This window comes from Oryctolagus cuniculus, chromosome 1, assembly GCF_964237555.1.
Source record: "Oryctolagus cuniculus chromosome 1, mOryCun1.1, whole genome shotgun sequence".
NCBI classification, from domain to species: Eukaryota; Metazoa; Chordata; class Mammalia; order Lagomorpha; family Leporidae; genus Oryctolagus; species Oryctolagus cuniculus.
Genome location: NC_091432.1, coordinates 176111652 through 176133059, shown reverse-complemented (window position 1 = coordinate 176133059; position 21408 = coordinate 176111652).

The following is a 21408-nucleotide window of genomic DNA, read 5'->3' as shown; positions in this document are numbered from 1 at the left end:
TGAATCAGCCACTTTAATTAGAACTCCTATGTATTTACCCTCCTATATATGCATTATAAGTACTGGTTCAATTTCTTGTTAAAATGTTTTCTATGGAAATCTTTATTAGAATTACATTTAAATTGTAAATTAACACAAGAATATTGAGTTTTCTTATTAACACCAAAACATAATTTTCCATTTATTCAAATCCTTTATGAATGTAAATCTAGTAATACAATCTTTTAAAGATAAATCTTTACTGAGGCCAGCACTTTGGCACAGCAGTTTGGGTCACCACCTGCAACGCCAGCATCCCATATGAGCGTCAGTTTGACTAGGAGATGTTGTGGCCACTTGAGAGTGAACTAGTGGATGGAAGATCTCACTCTCTCTCACTCCCTGTGACTTTGAAATAAATAAATAAATTTTAAAAAGATACGTCTTATGTTTTAAAAGTATTCCACTATTTTATACTTTCTATTGATTTTAAAAATGAGATCTTTTCTCCCTCGAGCAGCGGGGACAAGGCCAGTGCGCGCCGGGCAGGGGCCGCAGAGACCCCGAGCCCCGCGGCCGGGTTGGGTTGCACGGGGGCTGCCCCTATAGGGCAGCTGCTTACCGCGTGTCACTCGCCCTGTGACATATTGGCCTCTGGCTCAGTGCTGTCTTGGGGGTGGGTGTGAGCCAGCTTTCTGAGGAGCTGGTGCCCCGGAAGCCCACACTGTAATTTCTGCAGTTCCCTGAAACCTCCCACGCCAGAATCTCCCGTCTGGCAGCCAGTGAGCAAGGGCTTGGCCTCCTCCTGCAACCTGCGTAGTCGGGCCGGGCCTTGAGGGCTGCTTCCGCCCTCCAAGCACCCGCTGGGCCCAGAGGCAGCCCAAGGCCATGCCAGGGCAGCCTAGTTCCCTAGCTCCGCCCGATCCCAGACGCCCAGTGTCCTTGGATGACGACTAGGGCCTTTCAGCCTGTTTCCTCTAAGCGAACGCGAGGAAGAGGCCCACCTACCTCATAGACCAGAAGCTCCTCAAATGCCAGTAGCCGTGGTAATGAAGCTGCAGTGCCCAGCTGGCTGGACTCAGGGGCTAGAATCTATGGCACTCAGGCTCAGAGACAGATGTGACTCCTCTCTCCCCCACTGGCCCGCCCCAAGAAAATCCCAACCACTGGGGCTGGAGCTGTGGTGTAGCCAGTAAAGAGGTCGTGTGCAACACTGGCATCCCATATGAGTGCGGGTTTGAGGCCCAGATGCTCTACTTTCCATCCAGCTTCCTGATAATGTGCCTTGGAAGGCAGTGGAAGAGGTTCAAGTGCTTAGGCCCCCTGCACCCACGTGGAAGACCCAGAAGAAGCTCCTGGCTCTTGGCTTCAGCCCACAACTAGGGGTTGTGGCCATCTGGGGAGTGAACCAGCAGATAGAACAGATATTTCTTTCTTTCTCTCTCTCTCTCTCTCTCCCTCCCTCCCTCCCATAGCTCTGCCTCTCAAATAAATAAATAATAAAAAGAGATTTTTTAATTACCTTTACTATGTTTGTGATTAAATAAGGAAGAGATTGAGTTTGGGATATTAATTTTGCAACTGGGCATTCTATGATCAGAATCTGCTCAGTACCTGGGGGATTTTACTACAGAAACAGGAGAACCACCTATTTTGGGTACAGTATAAGTGACATTTGAAAAATGGCGGTCAAACTACAGGGGTCACATTAGAAGTCTGCCTGCATGCCAATCAAACATAGATTTCCACTGTAGTTCCTTAATTTTACTGACTCCAGGGACTGTGGCTTGTTGTTTTTTTTTTTTTTCTTTTTTTCTTTTTTAATGTTTCTGCAGTATCTTCTTCTTACAGCTCAGGTGGACTCTTAGGAGACTTTAATGTTTCTACAAAAGAAAAAAAAATTCGCTTCTTTCTCTAGACCATCTATGAGAAACTTCTAATTCTGAGATATAAGCCAATAGGGGAAACCAGAAACAGGAAGAAAATTGTAGTCAACTGCATTCAAAGATGGTCAGAAACATTTTCCCTAAGTTCCATGACAATGTCATATGCCTTTCCCTTTTCTCCAGGAAAAGATGGAGGACTCTCTCCATCTCCCCAACTCTGCACCCCTTTCACACCGTACCTGGGTCATACCAGCTGTCAAATGTTTTGAATAGATCCATATTTAAACCACTGTTCTGCCTCAACCTGTTGCTAATTCTGGATCATCTTGCTATATAAACTTCTTTAACTGGAATGAAATATATTGTGAATGATTCACAAAAACATTCCTTCTGATAGTTATTTGAAAAAGAAATAACATTATTGTTACTGAAGGATTTTACTACAGTAATTTTTAATTTTTTAAATCTTGAATTAGGCTTTTAATCTTGAACTAGGCTGCCCGGGCGTGGCCTTGGGCTGCCCCGGTGGCCCAGTGGGTGCTCGGAGGACAGAAACCACCCTCATGGTCTGGCCCAACTACCCAGGTTGCAGGAGGAGGCCGGTCCCTCGCTCGCTGGCTGCCAGACAGGAGATTCTGGCGTGGAAGGTTTCAGGGAACTGCAGAAACCTTGGCAAAGAGGAAGAGAGAGAGAGTAAGAGAGATACTCCATTTGCTGGTTCACTCCGTAAATGCCTCCAACAGCCAGGGCTGGGGTAGGTCAAAATCAGAAGCCTAGAATCCAATCCAGATCTTCCATATTGGCAGCAGAGACCTGTCTCCTGGAGTCATCACCTGCTGCCTTAAAGACGCACATTAGCAGGAGGAGTGATGGGACTCCAAAGCCCAGCCCCACAGGCTGTGGGCATCCCACGAGGTGACTTAGTCTCTGTGCCAAATGTCTGCCCCCACACAGACAACTCTGAAAAATATCAGTATAATTCTGAAAAATATCTATTGCCCTCAAGACACCTTGGTGTTTTAAACTCATGACTAGCAAGTGTATTGTGGAACCATTTCATACCTCTTATTATTATTAGGTCTGAATTCAAAGGCAATAGATATTTGTTTAAAAATAAAATAGGACCAAGTCAGATTTTACTTCATTAGCATCCAAAAACTCTTTTTGCATTTGTTTAGTTTTCCATATATTTCATCAGTTTTGCTGTGTTTACTATGGCAAAAGCTGAAGCAGTTGTTATAAAATCATTTTGCACAGTAGTAAAAGCATTTTAATGTGTTCTAATTGCAGTGTCCTCTTAGTAGTTGTTAAAAAAAATCTCAAAAATGATAACATTGTAATCTCTGGTTCCACATTAAGGGGCACTTTCTTCCCAAGATACCAATGTATAAAGTAGAATAGTAATAATAGGTACTTTATAATGTGTACTTGGGGAAGAATATAACCTTTAAAATTACTTACAAATGGAAATCCATGCACCAGGACTGCCAAAACACATCTCATCATAACTAAAACTAATTTTCTATTCTTACAAATACAATTATAAAAATAGCAAATGAACTCCAAGCAGTAAACTTGAGATAAAGTTTACTAATTTCAAGTTTACATCCTAACATTGGATAGTGTTTCATAAACTATTTGTCTAACACAGTAGTTTCCAAACTTTCTTGTGGAAGTGGAGCCCAACTTCAAGTGAAATCTTAACTGGAACACTGGTTAATATAAGCCAATTAAAAAACAAACCTCTGTAGTTAAATTAATGGGGGAGGGTCTAGTGGTCTGCCCAATAACCCCTCTGACCCCCAATTTTGCCAACTGGTCATTCAGAGTAGTCATAAGGTACTTCTAAAACCTTATGAATGCCTTTTAATTTTTTAAAAAATTCATTTTTCATTGTATTTGAAGTGCAGAGAGACAGAGATAGAGGCAGAAATGGGGCAGGGGAGAGGCTGTGCAAGAGAGGAGAGAGAGAGAAAGAGAGCGCCAGAGAGAGCAAGTGAAATCTCCCATTCTGGTTCACTATCCATCCAAACACCTGCAATTGCTGGGGCTGTGCCAGTCTGAAGCTAGGAGTCTGGAACTCAATTTGGATCTCCCACATGAGTAGTAGAGACCCAACTAATTAAGTCATCACTGCTGCTGCCCAGGATATACATTAACAGGAAGCTGGAATCAAAGGTGGAAGTGGGACATAGATCCAGCAGCTTTGATATGGGATGTGAGTATCCAAATTGGCAGCTTAACTGCCATGCTAAACACTTGTCCTATATTGCCTTTTAGAAACTTTTAAATATGCGGATATCTCATTTAATAGATTTTATAATGTTTATAAATTATTTAATGTCTCTAAAAGCAGGAAAATCCTAAGTATTAGAACTAAGACACAATTTGTTCTGTCACCAAATATAATCACCTAGAGGCAGGCGAGTAGGTCAAAATAGGTATGAAAACTCCAGAAGTTCAACAAGGACCTAAGCTGCTTCTGTCTTCCCTGCTGCAATTCTTGATGTAGGCATCTGTCTTTAAGGTTACCATATGGCTTATGACGGCTGTCAGAGCTCGATCCATCTTTCCCTTATTCTAGACTATAGAAAAGAGGAAAAGAAAAAGGTTAAAGAAAGGAAGCACACTTTAGCTATCTAGCTCACTTTCAAGAAGCTTTCTCCTAAGTTTTACCTAATACTTGTACTTACAATCCTTAACCATAACTTAGACATCTTTTCACACCTGTCATGTATTTTCCACAAGCTGAATCTAGAGTTTGATTTTACATAACTTACAAACTATTATGCCATTCCTCCACTGTTTCATGTATACAGGCAGAAAACAAGTGACACTTGTGTATTTATTATTGGTAACATGGAAAACAAAAATATATATTTGTAAAGATTGCCTTGGCTCCCAAGTTCCATGAGAATGATGTCCTGGGCCCAGATGAAAGTCTTCACATGAAATGGGATACATTATGGGATAAGAGCACTGATTTAGGGAAGCACAACATTTCATAGCAAGCCATGAGCCAACTTGTTCTTGGTTCTGAGAGGAAACAGTACTGAACCCTCAAGGTTGCTTGCTTCGGAAACAACCCTGGAAGGTGTCCTGGATCAAGTGTTGTCCAGACTTTTCATTTACAATGAAACTCTGCAGGTAATCTTAGGGCCTGTTTTGTATTCCCTTTCCCAATACTTTCACCACTCTCAACAGATTCAAGATTCTGTCACTAAGGAAGGAAGCATGACATTGTATAAGCATAGTAGTTTAAATAATTTTTTTTTTTTGACAGGCAGAGTGGACAGTGAGAGAGACAGAGACAAAGGTCTTCCTTTTCTGTTGGTTCACCCTTCAATGGCCGCTACGGCCGGTGCGCTGCGGCCTGCGCACCTCGCTGATCCGAAGCCAGGAGCCAGGCGCTTCTCCTGGTCTCTCATGCGGGTGCAGGGCCCAAGCACTTGGGCCATCCTCCACTGCACTCCTGGGCCACAGCAGAGAGCTGGACTGGAAAAAGAGTGACCAGGACAGAATCCGGCGCCCCAACCAGGACAAGAACCTGGGGTGCCAGTGCCGCAGGCAGAGGATAAGCCTATTGAGCTGTGGTGCTGGCCATAAATCATTTTAAACTTACTATATGTTCTGAGATTTCTGTGTTATATATTAAATTTTATTTTATTTTAGCAAAGCTTTAAATAACCCGATAGATTCTAAAGCATTAAAATATTTTATTGTCTTCTAACATTCTGCTTGGTTGCATCTGGGACATTGAACACTTACGTTAAATATGGGAACGATTTCCCATTCCTAAGGAGATTTTATTAATGAAATCTTGGATTTAGGACAAGAAGAAGATATTTTTGCATGTGTTCATGCTTCATGCTTCCTTTATTTTGTGGAAAGGTATTGTTTTGAAGAGATAAGCAGAGAAGAGATGAAATTGTATTAGAATAGGTGAGATTGTATAAGAGATGAACTGTATTAAGAGAATTAACTGTAAAACTTGTTCTCAGATTTTGGGTGTGTGTTTGTGTGTGTGTGTAAATTAGAATCTTTCTTAGCATAGAGTTGGTCTTCTGTGTATAAAGTTAATTGAAAATGAATCTTAAAGGAGAATGGGACTGGGACTGGGAATGGGAATGTGAATGGGAGAGGGAGGAGGAGGAATGGTGAGAGTACGGGAGGCAGAGCGAGTATGGTGGGAAGAATCATTATATTCCTAAAGTTGTACTTACGAAATTTGTATTCCTTAAATAAAAGCTGTCTTTGGGAAAAAAAAAAAAAACAGAATATAAAGAAAATTTCTTGAAAAAAAAATAAAGTAACAAAGATCAGACTAATGCAAAGACCTGGGATGAAGCCCATTTGCTCCCACACAGCAATGCCGGACACCCTAAGGGTTCAGGTGTCCACAGCAAGGTCTAGTAGAGCTGCATTGTCGCAGAAAGTACTGTCAACAGAAACAGTACCCGAAAACTCTGAGAAAAAGTACTAAATGAAGATCTCAAGTGATTACACTTCTGAACACAAGTGACATCACCTTACTGGGGACAATCCAAAATAACAGGAGACGAAATCCATTTCTCAGTTTAGTTCTATGTGAACTAAGACAAGCAATTCCGTTTTCTTGAAACAGTTGCTATATTCATGAATGCAGGTAATAATGACCACCTAGAGGTGTTGAAAGATTAATGATGTCAAGTGGGATTTTCTGACCATTTATGATCTACATAAGATTGGCTCATAGAACATGGGCATATGAAAGTGATTAATTCACTGCATGGGGCATGCACATCACATTTGGAAGCGCCTTGTTTCAGGCCTGGCTACTCTACTTCTGATCCTGCTTTCTGTTACTATGCACCGTGAGAGGTGACAGATGATGATTCAAGTACTTGTGTCCCTGCCTTCCACATGGGAGACCTGGATTGAGTTCCAGGCTCCTGGCTTTATCCTGACCCTGCTCCAGCTTTTACATGATTTTAGAGAGTAAACTGGAGAAAGAAAAAATCTCTTTCAAATAAATGAAAAATAAATAAAAATTTAAATAAATGAGATTGGCTCAAAAACCCAATTCCACAGCATGCACATATCCAAAGCTTTCTTAAAGATTCCTACAAATTCTCGAGTGGCATTTGATCTGATGTTCATTCCCAGACTTGCTGATTCTGCAAGTACTAGTGTCTTCCATATATGATGTTCCATTTGTAAAAAAACAACCCCTTTCAAAATCTACTCATGTGCACACACAGAACATATCACAAAGCATTTATGCTTGTAGATGCAGTGAGGATTTAGAGTTGGGGAGAGGATAGAGAAGCTGTTTTATGGCAATAAGGCAAGCAATTCAAATAAATGTTAGCCATCCTTAAACTTTCTCAAGGAGGAAATTTCTACTATTTGTTGTCCTATATCTGGCTGATTCTGTGTTTCTCCTCCTTCTCTGTTTTGCTGTCTTCCCTCCATCTCCTTCCCTGCAGTGATGGGGAGATGGACAACAGAGTTTGGGAAATGGGCACATGTAATCAGGGTGTGTGTGCCTCCACTAGTGCCATCAGGCATCCCATCCTTTCTCCAAGTTCATGAAACTTCACCATTCTCTTCCTACCTAGAAGTAGGAAAAGTTCTATGACCACTAACTTGAAAATATTACACTATCCTTCAAGGTATCCATACTTCCTCCCTGCCCTTTTTTATACTACCTCTTTGGCTAAAACCATGACTGAAACAGATGTCAAACACATTTAAGCTTCAGGACATTTTTGTTTGGACTCTCAGTCTGGATATATGCAGTATTTCTTTTCTTACTCTATTCAGATCTTTGCTCAATTATAATTCATCCAAAAGGTTTTCCAGACAACTCTATCAAAGTAGATATTTCACCACAAGCCGACGCTTCCTTTCCCCTTATCCTACTTGATCTCTCCTGATTAGAGAGATTATCATCTGACATTTTCTAAAAAATTATTTTTATTTATGAATCTTCGTATGCAGTGATGAACACCTCAGCCCAATTTTCATGGGACTTTCCCATGTTTGGTACTGAAAGCCCTGTGTCCAGAGAACCCCTTCAATCACAGTAATTTTAGGAGAGCTGCTTGTTATATTGTGAATGAGATCCAAGCTCCATTCAAACAAGACTGTTTTTCCCACTATTATCTTCAGTAACTAAAACAACGGTGATGTTTTTCCCACTACTGTATATATCTTCAGTAATTAGAACAACAGCAAGCAGTTGGTAGCAACACAATAAATATTTGTTGAATGAATGAATCAGTGTACAGGATCTTTGAGAAGTAGTCTCCAATATAAGAATTCAAATTAGCCTTAGAATACCATATACACCTCATTTTGTGCAAGGGAACACAACCAGGTTGTAGGACTATCAGGATCCAGGTAGAAGAATAGAACCTATATCAAGTAGCTTAACAGAGGACTTTAGAATGAGGAACTGGCTACAAAGGTGTTGGAAAAGAAGGAAAACTGAGGAGGGAATGTTGGAGCCTCACAAATAACAGTTACTGAAGGAAGCCTCTAAGTGCCCTTAGGGATGAGGAGACAAAGGGCAAGCCAGGTTTCCCAAGCTCAAAAGCGGGGTCAGTGGAATCTTTGTGCATATCCAGAGATGCAGGAATCATCAAGGAGATGAGGCACTGCCAGAGGCTGCTCAAAGCAAAGAGAAAGTGGCCCCAGACTGGTTCCCCCCTTTCTCTGCCCTGTCAGTTGTGAAATCTCGCTGCAAGCTAGTTGGTCAAGGAACCAAAAAAGTGATGTTGGCAAAGATAGATAAGAAAGAAATTGTAGAGGGCACAAATGAAATAGCAAATTTTTGTGTGTGGGTTACTCTATCTACAATTGACTAGTAAAGAATTTTGGCTAGAATTGGATTTATATAGATAAATAATAGTCTGGGTTATTATGGCCATTAGATTGCTAAAAGCAATTTAGTTTCCATCCCTACCCAACCCCTAAAAAAACTCAAAAAAGAACAGAACTTTCCCAAACCAAGCTGTTATTTATTAATTAAGCAACTTAAACTTAAGTTACCTAATAAGTTCTGCTTCCTAATGTTTAAAATGCAAATAATAAAAACTTTTTAGATATGTTTTGAGAACTAAAATGGGAAGTATTGTGTGAACACTGTTAAATTCTAGCTATTAACACTATTGTATACAAAAATTAATATATGAATTACCTCAAATTTTCCATATACTTCAACCATGTGATGACAGTGTACACAATTTTTCTACAAGTCTGTACAGAGTATAAGCCATTTAACACACCAACCTCCTTTGTTAATATTGATTATTTTTCCAGTTTCCCTAGATAGGCATGATGGAAAGATGGACCAACTAATACAACAGAAAAGTCTTTTGTTACTACCATCAGGTTTTAGATTGATTCATGAAACTTCCACTGATGCCAAAACACTTTTTCTAGGCTCAGACATCTCTTTTGCTCTTAGCTGTCCATTAAAATTCTCTCCTAAGATTTTGCCAGAACATGAAAATATTATTTGAATATCTCACAAAAACCTCAAGCTCAAAATATCTAAAATTGAAATCACTAATTTCTGCCAAACTTCTTTTACTCATACTTTCCCAGAAGACATCATCTTCTTATCATTTTCCTTTAACTCTCACCTCTGCTAGCACCCTTGCCCACATTCCCAATCAATAACCCATATTGTTCCACATGTCACATTTTCAGTATATTCCAGGTAAATTCCCTGCTATTTCTGCTTACCTTTAAAATTCAGGATCTTCCTTAATTTGTTACATAGCCTCTTCATTGAGATTTAATAATCTATGCAAAGTGTTTAGTACAGTGCCTTGTATTTAGTGTATACTCAAGAAATGTTAATTACTATTACCTATGTATATTGCTCTGTCTGCCTCCTGTCTTCTATTAATTTAATCTATGATTTACACTGGAGTCAAAATGATCTATAAAACCACACTCTTATCAACCCATTTAAATGCTAGAAATAATTTAATAATGATCCTTAATAGATTCTATCCTATAAGAGTCTGCATGGGACAGACGCCTCCTCTAGACAGGCAAGCTCAGCCTCTCTTTCAGGTGTCTTCTCTCTGAAAAGTTCCACAAGCTACCTGAGTCACAGAAATCTATGTCTATATTTCTTTCTTTCTTTTTTTTTTTAAATTTGAGATGCAGGGAGATAGACACATACACTCACATATATATATATACCAGTGAATAGTGATCTGATTCTCTATTAAGCTTATATTTTCTTTTGAGGTAGCCCCAAGTACGAAAAAGTGTGCAATCTTTCATGAACTTTTAAGGCATGCTAACAAGTATTTCATCATAAGTTCAAGGGTAAATGGCCAATACAGGCAAACTATGGTCACTGGGTGCTATTCATAGCAATTATTCGGGCTATTTGTCAGCCCCAATTCAAAAGGTCTCAAAATTTATATGGTATCAAATATAAACAACCCTATCTTTCTTGAGTGAACTAGAGCAAGTTATTTCAAAACTGAAATATTTCAAAGACCATGGCAAGTATCACTGTAATAAAGAAACAAAAGTTAAAGAATACTTTGAAGAGGCAAAACTCCAAAAATTAGAAACTCAAATATGTCTTTAAAAGTATGTTACTGATTTGTTTGCTTGCTCTTGTCAAAATTTTCATCTTTCCACTTTCAGTTATACAATTTCATTGAACTAAGATTACTAAGAATACACCATGTTCTACTTATTTTGTGTGTATATATATGTATGTAAATATAAATATTTAAAATTTTAATTATTTATTTGAGAGACAGAGTTACAGACAGAGAGAGGGAGAGGCAGAGAGAAATTACTTCCATCTGCTGGTTCACTCCCCAAATGGATGTAAAGGCTGGAGCTGGGCCAATCTGAAGCCAGGAGCCAGGAGCTTCTTCCATGTCTTCCACATGGGTGCAGCAGCCCAAGTACTTAGGCTATCTTCCGCTGCTTTCCCAGGCCATTAGCAGGGAGCTGGATGGGAAATGGAGCAGCTGGGACTCCAGTGACCATATGAGATGCCAGCACTGCAGGCAAGGGCTTAACCTTCTATACTACAGTGCTGGCCCCTATTTTGTATATTTTTAAAAACTATGATTTCTTGGGGTGGCGCTGTGGCATAGAGGATAAAGCCACTGCCTGCAGTACCAGCATGCCATATGGGCACCGGTTCGAGACCTGGCTGCTCCACTTCTGATCCAGCCCTTTGCTATGGCCCGGGAAAGCAGTAGAAGATGGCCCAAGTCCTTGGGCCCCTGCACCCATGTGGGAGACCTGGAAGAAGCTCCTGGCTCTTGGCTTCGTATCAGCACAGCTCTGGCCGTTGCAGCCATCTGTGGAGTGAACCAGTGGATGAAAGACTCCTCTCTCTCTCTCTCTCTCTCTCTCTCTCTCTCTCTCTCTCTCTCTCTTTCTGCCTCTCCTCTCTCAGTATAACTGTGACTTTCAAGTAAAATAAATAAATCTTTAAAAAAACGTGATTTCTATGTTCATTAGACACCTTGCAAGAAAGATTAAGACTTTCTAGAGATTATTCATTCAATTTACGAATTATTTAATCACTTGCTCATCAATATTTCAATTTTATTTTTATTTTTCAGTTTCAGGGATCACTACAATAATGGCAAGACTAAGAACTTATTATGGAAAAGCAAAGACTTTAAATGATATAGAAAATAATGTAAATGCAGCACATAGTTTTAAAGTATTTCTTTTCTTTATTTTCCTTTTCACTATTTTTCAGTGAGCTTCCAACTTCTTCTAAGTAATTGGCATTCTTAAGCTATAAATGAAAATTAGATCTGATTACTCACTTAACACCTTATCATGCATTAGCTTGATTTGTGCTCTCTGGTACACTGATTGCATTTCTAATGGGAACTTCATGGAAAGAAACATGTATCAGAGCCACTGCTATTAACGTGCTTATGTATTTACCTCTGAAAAACAGATTCCATAAAATCTGCAAGTGCTGCTGTTTTTAAGAAAAGGTGCAATGGACCTCATATTCTGTTAAAAGAAAAAAAAGAAAATACAAATTTCATATCACTTGAATTATCTCTTGGATTCTCTTAATATTATCGATTGTCTTAAGTTACTGTGTATAAGTAAGGAATACTACCAAGGGAGAAAAGCTATGAGATTTTTGAAAGAAAAAATGAAAGTGAGACATGCCAGCTATTAAAACATATAAAAAGGGCTGGTGCCGTGGCGTACCAGGTTAATCCTCCGCCTGTGGCGCTGGTATCCCATGCAGGTGCCAGGTTCTAGTTCCAGTTGCCCCTTTTCCAGTCCAGCTCTCTGCTGTGGCAGGGAGGGCAGTGCAGGATGGCCCAAGTGCTTGGGCCCTGCACCCACATGGGAGACCAGGAAGAGGCACCTGGCTCCTGCTTCAGATCAGCGCAGCTCTGACCGTAGTGGCCATTTGGGGAGTGAACCAGTGGAGGAAAAGCCTTTCTCTCTGTCTCTCTCTCTCACTGTCTACAACTCTACCTGTCAAATAAAAAATAATAATAAAGGTAAAGAAATTAAGACAATATGATGCAAGAATTAGAACAATGGGACACGGCCCAACAACAGATACTATTAATGTGTGATTCTCATATAGTATAACACAAGTATTAACAATTCCGTTTGACATATTTTTATTGTCTAGGACCTTTGATGAAGTCCCAAAATTACATATTGTAAATGGAAGTAACAGACATATCCTCAGCACTACTAATAAATGCAGCACAACCTGATACCCTCCACCCATCATCCACTTTCAGCCTACATTTGAAAAGAGAAATTCAAAGGAGGATTTCAGAGTGAGGCTTTCACTTGGAAGAAACTACAATTGGTAGAGAGTCCCCTGTTTCTCCTCTAGTCCTTACAATGAGAAGAGTACTGCTTCTACACATACTCTTCAGTTAAGTGAAAGGAGCTTCAAGAAATCACAGAGTTTGGATAGGGTGCTGGAGAGAAGGCATTTCAGCTCCAAAGCCGAGTGCTAGCTGAGCTGAGTTAAAAACCTTTATGCCTTATCTCATGCATCTATTGAAACAGCGAATAGTGAGATAGTTCTAAAAATTTTTATCTGTTGCTGACGTTTGGGAAGCCTGGAGATCACTGGGTAACTCTACCCTAGAAAAGTTGGAATGTGGAAGGCTTCCAAGAATTGGTCGTGATGGCAAGTGCAAGAGAAATCTACACATGTGGTTAGGGCTGAGTTGCCATGTCACTGGCTAGACAACTTGGAAGGCACAGGTCTAGGAAGCACCATTTTGAAAGGACTTCCCAAAAGAACTGCCTGCCTGTGTAAGTGGGCCCTAATAGGAAGAGTCTGTGAGGGCATGAGTTGAAGGCATGAGTTGAAGGGGAGTTTTGTACACTCAGAAGGAATGTATATCATCCCCACAATGGGCATAGTTCCAAGGGGCCAGAGTGGAGGAGGCATCCAAATAACTCATTAAATCACACCAGAAGAGAAGGAGACAGCCTTGGATACCTGCCACTGTAGGAAGATGTAAGCATCCAACCAAGTGAAGAGATATTTTTGCTCTTTTTCTTCTTATTCCCAGCTTTACTCTAAACTCAGAGAAATAGCAGCAAGTTAATTGAGAGGACAGAGTAAATAAAACCAACGATATCCAACTAAACCGGAAGAACAAAATGAGATGTTCTAGATTGTATGTAAATTGATTATCCCATTTCTACCCCCAAAATTAGTGTGGACAGAAATTTTTAACTCTTTCAAATAAGGGTTATTTGCTAATGCTCCAAAATGGTTGTAAGAGCAATTAGGGTTCGTGGTAGTTTTAAAATATGTTTGAAAATTCTTTGGTACTCTTTCTGTCAAGAGACAGAATCTATGTCCTCTCTCTTGGAATTTGATGAGCCTTTATGATTGTCTCAATGAATAAAATAGGACAGAAGTGACATTGTGTGACCTCTAAAGCTGTATCAGGCAAAAGCCTCCTGGCTTCTCTAGGGAATCAGGGCAGTTGCTCTGGGGGCCTCTAGCTGCAATGGAAGGGGGCTGACTACTCTGAAGCCACCATGGAGAGTGACTACATGCAGAGACTGGATATGTAGATATAGGGAAGGCATCTATTCTATATATCTATAGAGATGCACACAGAGGGAGACACACAGACAGGCAGAAAGACAATAACAAAGAAGTAAGGGAGATGAGTGAGGTACTAATTGTATGTAACAAAATACCTGACATTGTGTTTTTCAAGAAAAGAAGTTTATGCAGCTCACGGTTTTGGAGATTGAAAGTCCAAGATCAAGTGACCCTATTGGTTTGGCTCTGGGAAGGCTCTCTTGCTTGGATTAGCACATGGCAGATGGCATCACGGTGGGAGCACTTGGGAGAGGTAGACCACAAGGTGAGACAGCAAGCTACAGGTCAGGGAGGGGACAATCTTGCTCTTTTATATTAATCCTCTCTGGAAGGCACACACTGGGATCTGTTGAGAACTTCTTTAATCTCCTCCCAGGACACTGACCCTAGGACACAGGCACCATTCACTAGGCTCTACCTTTCAACACTGCCACACTGAAGACCAAGATTCTAACACATGAAATTTTGAGGGGCACTCTGAAGCACTGTACAAGTCATTTACCTTGCATGCAAAAAAATCCAGTAGTCAAGATAAATCATATTCTAATGCACTATTTTTTAAAAATAAAAAATCAATGTAAAAATCCATGATGAATAAAACATTGACATCTTAAAGACAGGATCAGTATTACTAGCTGTTCCTTTTGCCATTCCCATATGGCTCAGCAAGGCACTGTTCCTTATCCAGATTGCCTGGAAAGGACACAAGGAAACTTTCTGGGATGGCACAAACTGTCTACATCTTGGTTTCATTGGTGTCTATGTGGATATACATAATTGTCAAAACTTATTGAGTTGCACACTTTACGTCTGTGCCTTCTATTGTTTCTAAGTATGCTATGACTATTTGTGTTGAATACAGGCTTGTGATCCAATTCTACATAAGGAAAGCTGGAGGAATGTCACAGGAGGAGTGGGTTAAAATGAAGATTCTGATTCTGATTTTTTAAATTGCATACCTAGTTCCTGGCAACTAGGCATCTGTTTCTCACGTTGACATTCAGAAATGTCCTCTCTAAAGATATCAAATGGCTCTGGAGTAGACTTTCTCATTCTGGAATTTAGAGGCTCCTGAAAGAACTGTTGCTCTCTCAAAATGAATCACATGAGTCAACAAGACTTGCATGTGCACAGAGCCCTCAACCTCAAGTGGATGTTCACTGTCTCATTGATAAGTGTGAACAGACCATCAAGGGCCACTAACTTGCAAGGAACCAATATAAATAAACATTGTTAGTGGCAAAAGGAAAGAAAGATACCTAAGGACAGGAGTCCACTGAAGTAGAATTGGGAAGACTGTTAAGAAAACCTGGTCTCCAGAGCCACATCACCTGAACTGTCCTTTTCATTTTTCTCTTTGTGCTTGTGGTATGAACAAAAAGATGCCACATTTTTTAGCACAATTTGGCTGCTCACAGATGGAAATTCTTGTTTTCCCCATATTTCTAGCTATCCTTCAATAAGCTGTCACTAACTGTGCTAATCTCAGGATGTTCCCTGAAACATCAGTGTACCTGTCCAGCTCGTCAGGAATGGGTTAATATGTGTATTTCATCTCTTTGGGTGCTGTTAGTTGCAAATCACAGAAAATCCAATTCAAAGTAGTTTAAGCTCTGTGGCTTAATGGGCTAAGCAAGCCTCCACCTGTGGTGCTGGCATCCCATATGGGCGCCAGTTCAAGTTCCGTTTGCTCCTCTTCTGATCCAGCTCTCAGCAATGGCCTGGGAAAACAGTAGAAGATGGCCCAAGTGCTTGGGCCCTGCACCCACTTGGGAGACCGAGAAGAAGCTCCTGGCTCCTGGCTTTGGATTGGCTCAGTTCTGGACATTGTAGCCATTTGGGGACTGAAGCAGCGGAAGGAAGACCTCTCTCTGTGTCTCTCCCTCTCTCTGTAACTTTACCTCTCAACTAAATAAATAAAATCTTTAAAACAAAACAACAACAACAAAAAAACCACTAAAGGATATGTATTGGTTCATACAAATATAATGAAAAGAGATGGAGTTTGTTTCAGGTAAGGTATGATCCAAATGACTCACTAGCATTCTAGAAAAATTATCTCCTTATCACTTACTTTATTTTATTTTATTTTTTTTGCCACATCAAGGGAGGAGTACTTCCTAAATGATACTGTGCAACTTGAAAAAATTTATTTTCCTTGTACTTACTGCTTCTCGATTTAAAAAATTTATTTATCTATTTATTTATTTTTGGCCAGCATAGGCTCTCTGAGTATGCAAGATGGAGAAAAAATATCTTGTAGGAGAAATATTCCAAAGTGTGATAGTAGCTTGCATAAACCCAAGACAAAGATTCTGGAACAGCATTTAGATATGCATTTCTCCCCAAAATTAACCTAATCCAAATGCTGCCTTTCCTAGAATTTTCTTACTGCAACAGAATTTGTGGGTCTGAAAGCCAAGGTCTTCAAGGTCAGAAGACCATGACCTCCAAATGCCCTTTCTGTCATCCCTAGAGAGATGAGACCCAATCAGGCACACTGTCAGGTTCAGAGCCTCTATCCCTCTATAAACAGTTTGTTACATGAAGAGAGACAGATTACTCTTCATGTCTTCAGAGGAGAAGTAATCTTGCATTTTTCTCATGCCTGGGATTCTCTCAGCCATTCTCTCCTCTGAATGGCTCTCTCAAAGACACATATATCTATTATCCTCTTTTCTCCCATCTTCATTATTTTTTTAAAATTTTTTCTGCTTTCTATGGAGAAAAATGTTAAAAATTATTTTAAATAGTCTTTGAAAAAAAATACAACATTGATCAAACTGGAAAAGGATATCTACACCTGTTTCTTGTCATTGAGAAAACAGGAGGCAATTGAAATTATAGAGCTAATCAGCCAGTAGACAGAATACACATCTTTTGTAACCCATAACACATTTGTTATAAATTAGATAGCTCTCAAGCAGATGGCAACCCAAGTATATCATCTAGTCTGCTCTAAATTGAACATTATTAAAAAGAGGAATAATTGGTTAAAGGTGATAGAAGTAGTCCAGGGTCCCACAATTCTAGAATTCCCCTGACTACTTGGTACTTGGGAAAGGATTATGTTCACACAGAGCACTGCTCTGGACTCTTGCAGCAACACCAACCAGTGAGGGTTCTCATATACACTTAGGCTACCCATGTTAGGAGAGCATAATGAAGACTCTGTGCTGTGTGATGGGGGCAACTAAAAGGGGCCTCTGTATTTTCATGTACCAAAATTCAATTTTTTGGTCCAGCGCTGTGGTATAGTGGGTAAAGCTACCACCAGTAGCGCCAGCATCCCATATGGGCAATAGTTATGTCCCAGCTGCTCTACTTCTGATCCAACTTCTTGTTAATGTGCCTGGGAAAGCAGTGGAAGATGGCCCAAGTTCTTGGACCTGTGCATCCATGTAGGAGACCTGGAAGAAGCTCCTGGCTTCAGACCATCCCTTATCCCACCATTGTGGCTATTTGGGGAGGGAACCAGCAGATGGAAGCTATCTCTCTCTCTCTCTCTCTCTCTCTCTCTCTGTAACTCTGTCTGCCTCCCTCACCCCCCAGCCCCACAACTCTGCCTTTCAAGTGAATAGATAAATCTTAAAAAAAAAAAAAAATCCAGGATCTTTCAGCAGACATGAAAGTTTCTGAGTGGATAACCTAGACCTTTCACCATTTTGAGTTACAGAAGAGCCATATGTAAAATAATACCATACATTGCTACTTCAAAATATTCAGACAATGGAACTAAAAGATGTTTATATTGATGCCAAATTTTTTTTTTCAAAATCCACACATAGACTTTTTTATAATACACATTGTGAATTTTTTACATTGATTTTTTTTTTTTATTTATTGAAAAGGCAGACGTACAGAGAGAGGAGGAAGAGCAAGGGTGCTGAAAGAGAAAGAGAGAGAGAGAGAGAGAGAGAGAGAGAGAGATCTTCCAACTGCTGGTTCATTCCCCAAAGCTGAGGACTAGGAGCTTCTTCTGGGTTTCCCACATGGGTGTAGGAGCCCAAGGACTTGGGCCGCCTTCTGCTGTTTTTTCAGGAAAATTAACAAGGAGCTGGATAGGAAGAGGACCTGCTTGGTCTCGAACCAGTTCCCATTTGAGATGTCAGTGCTGTAGGTGGAGGCTTCACTTGTTATGCCATAGTGCTGGCCTTGTCTGTGAACTTTTTGAAGATTCCTGGTGTACTTAATGTTGTATTTGCTAAATTACAATGAAAATAATTTAACTCCATCCTAGAAGTCCCCAAGATATTTTCTCTTATAAAATCTTCTGACATTACTCAAATTCAGAAAAACAAATTGCTGTGGAGAATACTTCACTAAAGATCAAACTGGAGTATAGATAATATCCCTAATGACTTCCTTTTCAGATTGCAGACTGTGATCAACATGAAAGTGAATTACTAATCTCTATATATAGAATGAGCTTCAATGCACCCCATGGAGAAAAGCACTTCCATTCTATCTGCTTTATGCTGTGGCTTTATCTGTAAGATTTAATTCAACATCTTTCTCCTTTGGCCAGTGCAGTACAACTTGCTGTTTGTTACATCTAGAAGATCTTGGGGTGTCAGAATTAGAACAAGTAGAAGAGAATAAAGCAATTACTACATGAGTTAATGTCCAAGGAGACACTCTTGAATGGAATCATTCCCAAGGACAGCATAGTTTTATGGAAGAGCTAAACTGTGAAACCTGCCTTTTTGTCCTCTGATATAGTACTACTTAAAGAGGTCATGGAGGATTTGCTCTGGGACCTAACTCCAGAACAATAGCACCCTTTAAGCCATGATAGAATGCTTTGTTTTAATCTCTTACACTTACAATAAACTAGGGAATTGAATTCCTTAATCTTGATTCTCCAATTCATTCTATGAGCTCTTTACTTTTGGTTCAATTATAACAAATCTCACTTTAGCTTCTAGGACTAAAAGATTACCTTCAGTAACTAATTATGGAATTTTTCTCCTCCTCCATTTCTCCTAGCAGCTAACCTATCATGAACTTATTTCATTTTCTTTGGAAAATGACCAGACTCAAAAACTGACAAATCGAAGTTCTTTGCTATTTAAAGAAGAGGAGGCCTTGGGAATTTATAAGCAATAAGAAAATCTTTTCCAAACTAGATGACTCAAAAGCTGTATGAGTAAACTGTTTATTCTTGAATTCATATACTCATCCTATGTCACTCGAGTACCAATCAGGTGTGAAATATTTTGTTGGGCTCTGAGGATCAGAGTGATATGGTTTCCATTCTCAGGGAGCATATGGTTTAAGAGAGAAGACAGACATTGCACAGGTAGTTACAAAACTAAATATGTAGTTACAAAGTCAAATAAATACTGAGAAACAAAAATACAAGGAACAGTGACAATGTATCACAATAGGTTTATCTTAATTTGTAGGAGTCATGGAGTAAAATCCATGTCAGTAACACTCACAGAAACATTTAAACTGTGGAACATGAGGAGAAGTCAGCAGAAATATCCCAGTTTCATTCTGAGTATTCTAGGCTTCAGAAAAACAAACAACATAGTCAAACAGACATTTGGATATATGAATTCTGAACTGAAGATACAAATTTAATAATCCTTGGCCATTAGATGATAAGCTAGATGAGGAAATGGACTTAAACATACAGATAGTTGTTTTTTGTTTTTTGTTTTTTAAGGAAAGAGGACCCAAAATGGAGTCTTGGGAATTCCAGCATTTAATGGTTAGGGAGACAAGTTCATTTGACAGAAAAGATTGAGGAGAAGCCTTTTGATAGATGCAGATCAACTTGGAAACCAATGAAGCATAATATTCTGGGTATTTCTTTTGCTGATAGGAGCTCTAGCAATATTTTAGATGGTCATGCATTTTACAGTTTTTAAAAGAAAGAAAATTACATAAGCTTCAGGGTCCACATATCTGCCCCTCTTATGAAAAAGGAGAAAAACCAAGACAGTGCGACTGCTCGGGATTACCGTCATGATGGGTTAGGGAGGTCTCTAAGCCAAGACTGCAGAAGCTCCAAATGCACCTGAGACGAAGGAAACGAAGTGAGAGAATGTGTCAGTTGGGCTGAGGGGGTAGAAGGCCTCCCTAGAGAAACCAGGATCTAGTCAGCTGACACATTAAAAAAAGTTATCTGTGAAGGGAAAGGGGAGAAGGCTGGTGGCTGGAGAGAGATGGGCTGTGGAGGAGGCTTCTTTCCCTCCCTCCCGCCCACCCCTTTCCTTCTTTTCCTTCCTTTCCTTAGAGGGAGAGATCTGAGTGTGCTCATAAAAAGGTTACAAGAAGACAAAGATATGCTGTACACGAGGGAACAGACAAGCTTTCCCTCCCTGGGAACCCAACTGTTCATTTCTCAGGGAGGCAGAGGTGATGGGTACCTATAGATGCTGAGGGAACACAGTGAGTACCTTAGTTCCCTGGCAGGCCCCTACGACACTGATTCCTATCTGTGAGCACACAGGTGGGAGCATTCTCTCCACCCAGGCTACTGCTGTGCTTGCTTTATTCAACTCTCATCAGCAGACACATTATTCATTTTGATACTTTCCAAAAATATCTATCTGAGTGCTTAAATCCATTTCCCGGGCTGGCACTGTGGCACAGGGGATTAATGCCCTGGCCTGAAGCGCCGCCATCCCATATGGGCACCGGTTCGAGACCCGACTGCTCCACTTCAATTCAGCTCTCTGCTATGGGCTGGGAAAGCAGTAGAAGATGGCCCAAGTCCTTGAGCCCCTGCACCCACGCGGGAGACCTGGAGGAAGCTCCTGGCTCCGGATCGGCACAGCTCCGTCCATTGCGGCCATCTGGGGAGTGGACCAGCAGATGAAGGACCTCTCTCTCTCTCTCTCTCTCTCTCTGCCTCTCCTTCTCTCTGTAACTCTGACTTTCAAATAAATAAAAAAATCTTTTAAAAAATCCATTTCCCTCTGAAGTCTTGTATATCTTACAAACTTAGTTTCCCCTTAAATATTTGATGTTAGAGAAATGCAAATTGATTTTTAGTAGACATACAAAAGATAATCTGACGAAATTACATGGCTTACAGAGAATATTAAAAGAAATTCTTTCAAATATTTTATGTTGGACTTTTGAGTATCCTCTGATGGTATACTTTAACATTAGACATATGGAATGAAAAAGGAAGCGATTTCCCTTTGCGCGCACACACACATAAAATTACAGAGCTCTCAAATTGAGAATTTCTGAAAGACAATATTAAAAGGCGCAAAATAGAAATGAATTATCTGCTCTTCCTGGCACCAGTGACTGTGAATCCTTCTGTGTGTTCACCGTTTTTGAGCTGTTATTGGATCATCAATCTAAGAATACACATCGATGCACTAAAGTTACTCTTGGCTAATCCTCCGCCTGTGGTGCCAGCACCCCGGGTTCTAGTCCTTATTGGGGCGCCGGATTCTGTCCTGG